This window comes from Triticum aestivum, chromosome 7B, assembly GCF_018294505.1.
Source record: "Triticum aestivum cultivar Chinese Spring chromosome 7B, IWGSC CS RefSeq v2.1, whole genome shotgun sequence".
Taxonomy (NCBI): domain Eukaryota; kingdom Viridiplantae; phylum Streptophyta; class Magnoliopsida; order Poales; family Poaceae; genus Triticum; species Triticum aestivum.
In genome coordinates, this window is record NC_057813.1 from 450,518,811 (window position 1) to 450,530,484 (window position 11,674).

Consider the following 11,674-nt stretch of genomic DNA (forward strand, 5'->3'; position numbering starts at 1 on the left):
CAGGGGCCGAAATAGCGCCGGCTCGCCCCTAGGCCGCTCTTTTTTGGTGCCCTGGGGGGGGGGCGAACGGCTGGAGATGCTCTAAGGGAGATGCAAGGGATAGGATCATAGCGAAAGATGATTCTCGTGGTGTGTAGGCAATGCCTTATCTTCCTTTGCACCACTGGACCAGCAGATCCATCTTCCACAGTGACGGCGACAGGGCGGTGCTGGTTCTTTTCTATGCGCTATAGTGATGTCTTCCCCTCCCGCTCCCTTTCTCTCTTCTCCTCAGACATCGCTCTCCACCTGCCTGCCAATACCACTTCAGTCACCCCCTCCGAGTGCGCTGCTCTGTTTATCCGCTGATTTCGTCCATCCAGATGTTCTTGGATCCACCAATCTCTTACCGGGGGAAAAAGTGAAGAAAGTCACTATTGATTCCCTTATATGTTTTTAGGACCCTTTATTTAGGATTTTCTCAATCTATGGATTTTATGGTCTGCTATGTTGACCTTTTTCACCTGGTATTTGTCTCCCATGGTACCTCAACATCTGAACCCGTCAGTACAATTAGCTTGGCTATTTATATTGTTTGGAGATGAATCCAAAATTCACCCCATGTGTACACTTAGCAATTGGTTATACGAACTGTGTATCGTTCTACAATGACAATTTTTCTAAGATAAAGTTTCGAACATCACGATCAGATACTGGGACTGTTTATATCGTCTTGGTCGCCATTTTCTGTGTGTGTGCGCGCGCGCGTGCACGCATGTATATAATTTGAGATGCATTGCAAACTGACCTTAATATTTTGTCATACAATTTTGCACTCCTCCAGCTCCACATTTCTTATAATCATTTTTCAGATTCTTGCAGTCCATTTACTTCTAAACAGGGGAAGTCCTCATAATGCATGTCTTTGATCCAGACCATAATATAGACAACTGCCTACCAGACCAGGCATGTTTTTTGAGGCTATACTTTTTGGCTACAAATTTGCTTCCATGTTTGACAACTATGCCAATGTCAAGGTTTGCCACTCAGCTCGCTGTGGAAACATAAATTGCCATTGCAGAATTTACATATTTTGGATTTTTGATACAAATATAATTAAACACAGTGTTTGTTCATTCATTTTTCTGATGTCGAGATCTGCTCTAAATGGCATAGAATTCTGATTGTTTTTATCATGAATTCAATACCGAAGATAATAATGGTATTTTCAACCTTGGTCAGCAGCATGTCACCAGTAGCACTTAGGCTTATTATTCGGGGATTGCAGAACTAGAAATGTTACTATTTTGCTACCATCAATATCCATGTAACTAAGTTACCCCTCCATTGGTGCTTTTACTGAAACAATATTTTAGTCGGTGTTACTAATGTGTTGTTGAGTAGCATCCAAGTGCGTGCTAGCACTGTTGTTTTGATAGCATTATCAATTTTCAATCTTATCCACTTCCATTTCTTTGTACTTCTATGAAATTGAAATTATTCTAACTTATAGAAAGCTCTACCCGCCTTTTCTAAATTTAGTAGTTTTAGTTGCAACAACAATTACATATGTTTGTCTCTAACCTGTCACGGCGCCCTCTTGAACGATGCTATAAATTACTATCTTATTAAAAAAATAAACGGGTGCGGCAACGCGCGCCGCCATGATCTAGTGAGCCTTAGGAGGGAGCACACCAGCCCACAAAGGGGTGCCCCCCAAGGAAGGAGGTCGAATAGGATTAGGAGGAGGGGGCGGCGGCCCCCTCTTTCCTTCTCCCCCCTCTCTTCCCTTCTCCCCCTCCCGGTAAAAGGAAAGGGGGGAGGCCGAATCCTACTAGGAGCCCAAGCAGGACTCCTCCTACTTGGGGCGCGCCTATAAAATCCACTGAGAGAAAAACCCTCGAGCCAAAGAATTATATAGTGGTTCAACATCACTGGAATCTAAGTTTAGTACGCTCTGCCTATTACTCTTGAGAGCTACAAACTCTCTAGACGGTTAGGTGTAAATTTCTTCAGAGACCAAGAGTGATTGTGGTTCTCGAAGAAGAAGTCTGTAAAGGTTTGGAGATCGCCTTCAAGTATCTACCATGAGTGATCGACATCGGTTGACAAATCAATTGTCGATGATAATAGGGTGAAGAGAGTTTATCTTCCATGTTATGTCACAGCCCCTCCAACCAGACGTAGTCCTTGTGCAGAAGGACGAAGTGGTCGAACAAATCCCTAAAAAAATGACTATAAACAGTAGGGTAAAACCCCACAACAATTTTTATTAAAATAAAGTAGAACAACAAATTAGCCTGAAAGGCTTGAGATAAGCCCAAGAAACAAAAAAAGGCTAAAGACCTAAAAAGACTAGCAACATAAAAGAATAAAGGAAGAAAAAGGAGAGAAAGAAGCTAAACAACTAAAAAGCCTAAGAAGAAAAATTACAACAGGCCATCAAGCCAAACTGAGAATTGCCTCTCATGCTTCTTCCTCATCCTATATTTGAGAAGCTTCAGTTCCTCCAGAAAAATGAACTTCCACCCTTGGAAAGAAGGTGCAATATTCTCAAAGATTTTATTGTTTCTGGTGATCCAAATGGCCCAAGCTCCAAGAATGATTATCTCCATGTAAAATGGGTACCTTATCTTATCTTTGAGGTCCTGGAATGCTTCTAATACAGACAGATTTGGAGCTCTTGTGGGACAAATGAAGTCCCAGCATTGTTGAACAAATGGACAGCCCCAAAAGAGATGATGCAATGTTTCTTCTAGAGGACAGCCTCCAACAGCACAATTGTAATCTTCCAACACAAACTTCTTCCTTCTAAGTAAGTTTCTGGTGTTAACTCGATCATGTAGAAGTTGCCAGAAGAAAACTTTATGCTTTGGTTGGCAGGAACTCTGCCAGATCCAGTTGAAATGAGGGGGTGTCTGTTTGTGACCAATTAAGACTTTATATGCTTTGATGGAGGAGTAGTGCTCAGTTCCCCAAATGTAGCTCCAAGTATCCAAAGAGTTTAAATGTTCAGATTGTCTCATGGCTAAACAAATGTCTTCCATTTGTAAGAATTCCTCATAGGCCTCAGTTGTCAAGGGGAGGAAGAATAAATCCTGCAGGTACTCAGTCTGCAAAACTTGTTGAATATTCAGCTGGGGATTTTTGACAAAAGAGAAAAGGTGGGGAAATTGGTGTTTAAGAATTGCTTGGCTCCACAGATCATCCCAAAAGAATGCACTTACACCATCCCCCACATTACATCTAGCAATAGCTTTGTACTGATCAATGAGGGCTAAGTTGGACTTCCACCAGAATGATCCAATCATGTTGTCCCCTGGTAATTTCCCATCATTGTAATATGTCTCCCAGATCAAGTTTACCCAGGGAATATCATGTCTGTTGAAGAATTTGTGAAGGTTTTTCATGAGCAGGGTCTTATTATGAGTGAAGATATCTAAAACACCTAGGCCTCCCTGGTCTTTTGGCCTGCACACTGTGGTCCATGATACCAAAGCAGGCCTTTTGTCCTCCATATCAGGTCCTCTCCAAAGGCAGTGTCTCAGGTATTTGATGATCTGCTTTTTTATTGTAACTGGTATGTCCAAACAGCACATGAAGAAGACTGATAAAGATGTCATCACTGACTTGACCAACAGTAATTTTCCAGCTTGGGTCATGAAGATAGAGATACCAGCCACTCTTTTTGCAATCCTGTTAACTAAAGGTAGACATTGCTCAACCGTTGGCTTGTAAATTCCCAAGGGCATACCAAGGTAGGTAAATGGGAATTGCCCTCTAGCACACTGCAGGGTGTTTGTATAGATTTCTACTCTGTCTTCAGCAATATTCAAGGGTACCATGATGGACTTCCCATAATTAACTCTTAGCCCAGTTGCTGTGGCAAAAGTATTCAGAAGTGCTTTTAAGCAGAATAACTGCCTAGAATCAGCTTGCATAACCACTAAGGTGTCATCTGCATATTGCACAATTGGGAAGTGAGGACATGAGTTTACTTGCAGAGGAGCAGTGATCAGATTTAATCTCATGGCTTTATTAAGGATGGATTGAAGCAAATCAGCAGCCAGCACAAAAATTAAAGGAGAATAAGGGTCCCCTTGTCTTACTCCCCTCCTTATGTAAATTCTTTTCCCAGGAACTCCATTGAGTAGTACAGAAGAGGATGCAGTTGTGAACAAAGCTTCCATCCAGGAAATCCACTTCTCTCCAAATCCTTTACCTCTAAAAATATCAATGATGGCATCATGCTCAATTGTATCAAAAGCCTTCTCAAAATCCAGCTTTATTACTAAGATTTCCTCCTTAGATTTATGACACTGGTGGATGTATTCATATGCCCAACCAAGGCAGTCCTGGATTACTCTATCTTTGAGAAAGCCATATTGATTAATATGCACCAACTGTAGAATAATTCTTTGCAGTCTATTTGCCAACAGCTTTGTAATGATTTTGAGAACACCATTTAGCAGGGAAATTGGCCTGAAGTCATTTGGAGAAATTGGCACCTCTTTTTTTGGCACTAAAGTGATGAAAGAGGAGTTAATGCTTTCAAGATTTACATTCCCAGCATGAAAAGCCAAAATAAGCTCAAAGACATCATTCTTGATAATATCCCAACAATTCTTAATAAACTCATTATTGAATCCATCTGGCCCTGGGGATTTATCATTAGGTAGGTTTTTGACCACCTCCTCAACTTCCTCTTGGGTAAAAGGCTTCTCAAGATCAATGAATATTTGGGGATCTACTGTGTTTTCATAAAGATCATTAAGGTCAAAATGCATTGAGTGACCATTAGACTGCCCCAATCTAGTTTTAAAAGCCTCCCAGAGAATTGCAGCCTTTCCTTCATGATCAGTTACTTCAACTTGGTCTTGATTCAGCAACATAGCAATCTTATTGTGTCTATGATTAATAGAGGCTTTAGTGTGGAAGAATTTTGTGTTTTCATCTCCAAACTTTACTCCTTTAATTTTCCCTCTTTGTTTCCAATAAATCTTCTGATCATTGAGCATAGTTAACAGATGCTCCTTGAGCAAGGTCCTGCAATTATTTTCAAATAGAGTAAGATCTCTGAATTCCTCAATCATATCCCATAGAAATATACAGTCATTTAGGTCTACAATGTGCTTCTTATGACATGCAAGATTTTTGGCCCACAGCTTTAAAGCTCTTCTGACATTCTTGAACTTTGCAGAAATCTTTTTAGCACAGTTTGTATGACCTACTGGAATAGCCCAAGCATTCTAAACCACCTGTTTAAAATCACTGTGATTAAGCCAGTAGTTTTCAAATCTGAATACTCTAGACTTTGGAATGTTTGTGCCAATTTTAATCATGCAGGGTAGGTGATCAGAGATTGGTGTAGCCATGGGGAGGGCCAAGGTATCAGGATAACTGGTCATCCAAGCTGCAGAGGTAAAGAACCAATCTAATTTCTCCAAGAGAGGGTTGTCTTGCATGTTACTCCAACTAAACTGTCTGCCTTTAAGGGGTAATTCAATCAGTCCAAGCTCACTTATTGCCTCATTAAACATGAGCATTTCATTTACATCCCCTCCAGGTCTATTTCTGTCCTCTGGTGTTCTGATGAAATTAAAATCTCCCATAATAATCCAATCTATATCATTAGGCATCTGAATATTCCCAAACCAGTCAATGAATTCAATTTTGTCCTCATGATTACAAGGGCCATAAATGTTTGTGAGGACCCAACTTTTGGAAGATGTTCTGCAGGTGAACTGAATAGATAATGAGAATTTATTTTGAAACATTAGCTCTCCAGAGAAGAGAGCTCCATTCCAAGCAGTGAGGATGCCACCTGAAGCCCCAATGGAAGGTAAGAACTCAAATTTATTAAACCTTTGGGGACAAATTTTATGAATGTATGCTAGATCAAAATTTTCTCTCTTAGTCTCCTGTATACAAACAATACCAGCAGCACTTTCTTCCACTTTGTGCCTGATTGCCAACCACTTATCTGAGGAATTAATGCCTCTCACATTCCAGTTTAAGATATTCCAAGTTGCATTGTTATTCATTAATAATCAGTTTGGTGATACTGAAGTCAGCAGAGCCCACCCCCTGATGACAATTCCAGGCCATAAATTTTTTGTTTCCACAAAAAGGACAGAGCATTGTAAGAATGTTGGGACAGTCCAGCAGTGGACATAAGTAGGTGAGGAGGTGAACCAAAGCATCCAAAGTTGATTGCCCATAGCTTCCAAGGCAACAGATAGGACAGAGGTCTCAGCCATAAGTGGATACCAGAGCTGACACAGCAGCAAAGTGCAATTAACATACAAAAGGTGCCTTCCAGGGCAAACAAGCATTGTGCAACCAGTGGAAGCATTACAGATAACTGCATACATAAGACAGGAAATTCCCAAAAGAGAATAGCAGGCCATCCTGCTATCTAGAGGAGACTGATGTTGTAGACACATATCACACAGGCCTGGGACTGTGATGCTTCTGTTGTGGCCTTGGACACCTTAGCCACATCTTCCTGCCCCTTTTTCTTGGGCTTCTTTGACAACTTCTCCTGAATGTCCTCCTCAGCAACCTTGCAGAAAGATTTGGACAGGTTTTTAACCACTGAATTGTGAATAACTGGGGGTATGGCATTGCATGGTAAACAAGACTGAGTAGCACAAGATTTCCTTCTATAGCCATTGTTATCCTTTTTAATCCTATCACTTCTTCTTACCTCAGTTTCTACCATAGGTTCTTTCTCCCTCCTTTTCCTTGATATGGCCTCTCCAAGGGGCAGCATTTTATTTGGGGACACCTGCTGAAGAGGACTGCTAGCCCCAGTGGAAGAGTGGGCAGCAGGGCTAATACCCTCATTTTCTTTGCCTAGCCCCAAGATGAAATCCTTACATGCAGGTGCCTGAGAAGTTGCACATTCCTCAGGAATGTGAAAAAGCAAAGTGTCCTCATGTTCACAATTATCAGTCAAAATTTTCCACACCTCAGACTTTAGCAAATGCATTGTCCAACCAAACTTGTCAGGTGTCAACAGTAAGTGTATTATGAAGTTAAACCAACTTACTGGGATTTCTATTTTGAAAGTTGGTGTAGCTCCCTGTGTTGCTGGTGCAAAATGCTGTATCCATAAGTCCAGTCCTTCTTCAGATATTAAATGTGCACCATCAATGATTTGCAAAGCATGATCTTGGGCCAAAGAATGCAATGTAAGCAAGGAAGGAGAACCTGGCAAAGAGAATGACCCATAATTACCTTTAGGGTTTGCAGTGTGTGAGGATCCAATGTGGGGAATTGGAACATCAGCCTTGCCCTTGTCTGGTTTATTGACTTGGAGTGAAGAAATGGAGTCACCCATAGTAGCATTAGCATCAGCTTCCACAGGCTCAATACAATTATCAGTAGCCTGCACTTCTTGCAATTCTCAGGCTGTTTGTCTTGATTGTCCATGGGCAAAGAGGAGCCAGAAGCCACAAAATCTCTGTCATGTGATGACATACCAGGAGTTGGAACTGACTGCATAAAATAGCACATTCAGACTGCAGGTTTTGTTGTTCAGTAGGATTCATGGTCACATGCAGAGCCTGTTCAGCAGGCACCATGCTCACATTCAGTGGATCTTCAACATTGGGCTGCACATCCTGAAAATTCTCCTCTTCTTCAACTGCATCATAAGCTAAAGCAATGTTGAGAAGCCCTTGGCCAATTTGAGGGCCCAGAGCACCTTGATTGACCTCCTCACTAGCAGAGTGGGTCAAGGAGAGCAAACCATCAGACAGAGAAACAGTAGTAGTAATGCTGCTGTTTGGGGCCCCTTCTTCTGCCAAGACAGGAATTTCAACTTGAGGCTGCAGGGATGGTGATGAGCTGGCTGTGGAAAAGCCCAGTGTTCCTCTTGCTCTGCCTGTTCTTCCCAGGCATCCCATTCTTCATTAGGAGCATTATTGTTAGGATTAGGCATTGGTTGAAAACCTGGAAAATCATTTGCATGTTGAGGCACAGGGTGTGGGTCCACACCCTCAGGTGGAAAAGGGTCCTCATCTGCAGGCCCACCCCCATCAGTTCCTCAAGAAGCACTTCAACAGAGCAGGTCCAGGACTCCTCCTCAAACAATTCTCCTTCAGACCATCTTATACTCTTTGGGATATCACCAAGTTCAGTCACTCTAGCCTTGACCAAAATCTTACCCTTCAAGCATCTTCTTTCTCCCAACTAATGATCTTGCCCCACTTTGAGATCGCAGAGGCAATATCTTCAGTATTACAGAAATCAAAAGGCACCCCCACAAACAGTAGCCAACAGGTTCTGTTGAAGTGAATCCTACGCCAGTTTCTTCCTTGATTGTGTTTAGTAAAAGAAATAAAGACATCACCAATGGCATGCGGACTCTACTGAATAAGCCTATCTCTGTCTCTGACATGCGTGAACCTGACATATGCCTCTCCAAACGGACAGAGCTATATTTCTCTGAAACCTACTTGCTCCTCTATCGCTAGGAACTCCTCAAGGACCTCACGCACATTAGGGAAGAATACCTCATCAGGATGCGGATGGATAGTGGCAATCACCCAGTCTTCATGCCGTCTCGGGCGATGAGGGACAATCGCACGAGAAACCCCATTGCGGCCTTCAATCACTTGAATCTGAAAGCCATTAGGGACGAACGGTTGAGGGTCAATGGGAATGTTGGCCATCTGCAGCGGCTCCGGTGAGATGGAGACCCGAGCTTTGTGGGACAGCAATGGCAGCGGTGGCGAGTTTGTCGAGGCAGAAGCAGAGTTGGTGGCAGAGATGGAAAGTGAAGTGGAAGGCGAGGAGGCAAGCGACGGTCTCGGCTGGAAGTTTGGGAAAAATCCATGACTAACTCCTTAAATGAAGGCACCTGCCTAGTCTGCTGCGCCGGCCCAATACATCGAAACCATGATTCCACGGCACCTTCGGCCCAAGCTTCGGCGGGTGGGCTTGGGAAAGAATCAAATTTGACAAACGGCCAAAGCCCAAGAAGGTTCGGAGTGGTGCAGAAGCGGGCCATGTGACCGTTAGCCCCGCATGCATGGCAAACCACATAGTTACGCGCAAAAGACCGTTGCGTGACCTGGAGCTCAATTTGGGGCCTGTCATGACCCGAATTATCATGCACTGAAGAGCCATTAAGACCTTGATTAGAGCCCTCTTGAATGGGTCCCGATAATCTATCGAAAACCGATCTACCATCCCGGACCACCGCAGAGTAACTCAGGTGATCACCGGAGTGAGGAACAATGGCCTTGCCGGACCTACCCACTAGGGTCCATTCCTTATCAAGTTCTGCATAGTATAGAGCTTCCTCACGTTGCCAATTCGGGCCCCCAAAATTCCAAAGATTGAAACCCACTTCAAAATCCTTCTCAACAATGTTACCAGCATTGTAAATCTCAAAACCCACTGCTTTTGAAGCAACCGAGAACTTGAACGACCTATCCTTCAAGAAACGAACTCGAAAACCTTGGGCATAGCCCCCAAACATGGCAAGAAGAGAAACACTAACCGTGTGTACATTGAGCCGGAATGAGGCACGTCTATAAGAGACCACCATGGTGAATTCCTTTTGATGAAACCCCGGGGAGAAGACCACCGGGTGCCCAAACTTGGCCTTCATATCCGCTTGAAACTTCTTTCCACGATCAAAGTTAAGGGCAAAAGGAGCCATCACGAAGGGAAGGGTGGCTACCAGCGCCGGAGCGGCCACTGGTAGGGCTTGTGGCCGCCGGGGCCGGAGCGGCCACCGGCGCAAGGTGAGAGGGCTAGGTGGGAGAACAACTCTATTCGAACAAATCCCTTGTCGCCATCGAGCATCATCAGTTACCTCTATCACTCATGTTTACCTTTGATGCTTTTTCATTCGTCTGACCTACTTCAATGCATGTTCTTGTTTCTCTTCAGTACCCTGTTCTAGTTCACTGTAGTCTGTTTTCACTTATTCCGTTGCTGGGTTCCGAGAGATTTAAGTTTACCAAAGAAAATTTAAAACTCCCATTCACCCTCCCCCCTGGTAGACATACTCCGTTCCTACACTTTATGGTATTGTAAAATATGAAGCAGGTGTTTTCCGAGGATGTTCTGGAAGTTGCCTTGTGGAATAGTGAGGTTTCTACGATCAGCAAGTTGATCCAGTTCAAGAAGTGCCCTATTAGTGTTTTCGATTGCAATCTTCAAGCGCGATATCTTCTTACTCCATGGACTGAGGGCATGACGCGGGTTCTTAAGCTTCTGACATCTGCTGGAAGCCGCATTTTCAGATTTGCCATGCTTTATGGGTCTGTTCCAACCTTGAGAAACAACCTCCATGAATCCAGGATGTGCAATCCAATATGTTTCAAACCTAAAAAGCTTGCTCTTGGGTATCTTGGTTTGAATGATAAGGAACATGGAATGTGATCAGAGACTGGTCATCCAAGGGGTTCACTAAAGTGTTTGAAAGGAGGAAGTCCAGTTTGAGGTCGTGAAAAAATAGTCAAGTTGCTCGAGAAGTGGGTTTTGGTTGCATTCGACCAGGTGTACTTTCTCTCTTTGATAGGAAGTTCAGTGAGGCGCTATTCACAGATGAAATCATTAAAAGTAAACATGTCATGTATGTCTTCGTCCGGCTTGTTACGATTTTCAGGTGAATGGATATAATTGAAGTCGCAAAGGAGCAACCAGTCTTCAGTGGATGGGATGTCAACATCAAAAAGCCATTTAGTGAAAGCGTCACGCTGATCTCCTTGACATGGCCCATAAATATTGACTAGTTTCCACTTATTGTTAGATTGCATAGACGTGAATTCAATGCCCAAAGCGAACTGCTCAGTAAGAAAAACCTGACCAAAACAAAAGACTACTGCACCATATCGTCACAATTCCACCCGACGCTCCCATAGATGGGATGAACGCAAAAGAATCAAAACGACGAGTACAAATGGCCTTAAGATTATTGGCATTAAAGGTTTGTATTTTAGATTCTTGAGGACAAATAACGGAGCAACTAGAGTTGTTGATTGCATTTGAAAGCGCTAATTTTGTCCGAAGTCTCATCCCGACTTGTGAGGGAATCATAGTCTCCATCATCCTTTCCTCATTGAGACAATGTTCTAATGAATAATGATGATCATCACACTTCTATTTACTTACAACTAAAAAGAAATAAAAATTACAACTTGATACCTAGAACAATATGACTCTATATCAATGCCTCTAGCGATGAACTAGGATGTGCAATGATCTAGCTTGGAAAAGATATAAAAAACGTACAAGCCATGAAAATATCATGTTAGCTATCTTACGATCATGGAAAGCAATATAACAATAAATGCTCAAGTCATAAAAACGGAACGGTGGAAGTTGCATGGCAATACATCATGGAATGGCTATGGAAATGCCATAATAATTAGGTATGGTGGCTGTTTTGAGGAAGATATAATGAGGCTTATGGGTGATAGAGCGTATCATATCACGGGGTTTGGATGCACCGGCGAAGTTTGCACCACATCTCAAGGTGAGAAAGGGCAATGCATGGTAACGAAGAGGCTAGCAAATTCAGGAAAGGTAAGAGTGTGTATAATCCATGGGCTCACATTAGTCATAAAGAACTCACATATTTATTGTGAAAGTTTATTTGCCCTAGAAGCAAAGTACTACTACGCATGCCCCTAGGGGGATAGATTGGTAGGAAAAGACAATCAATAATATC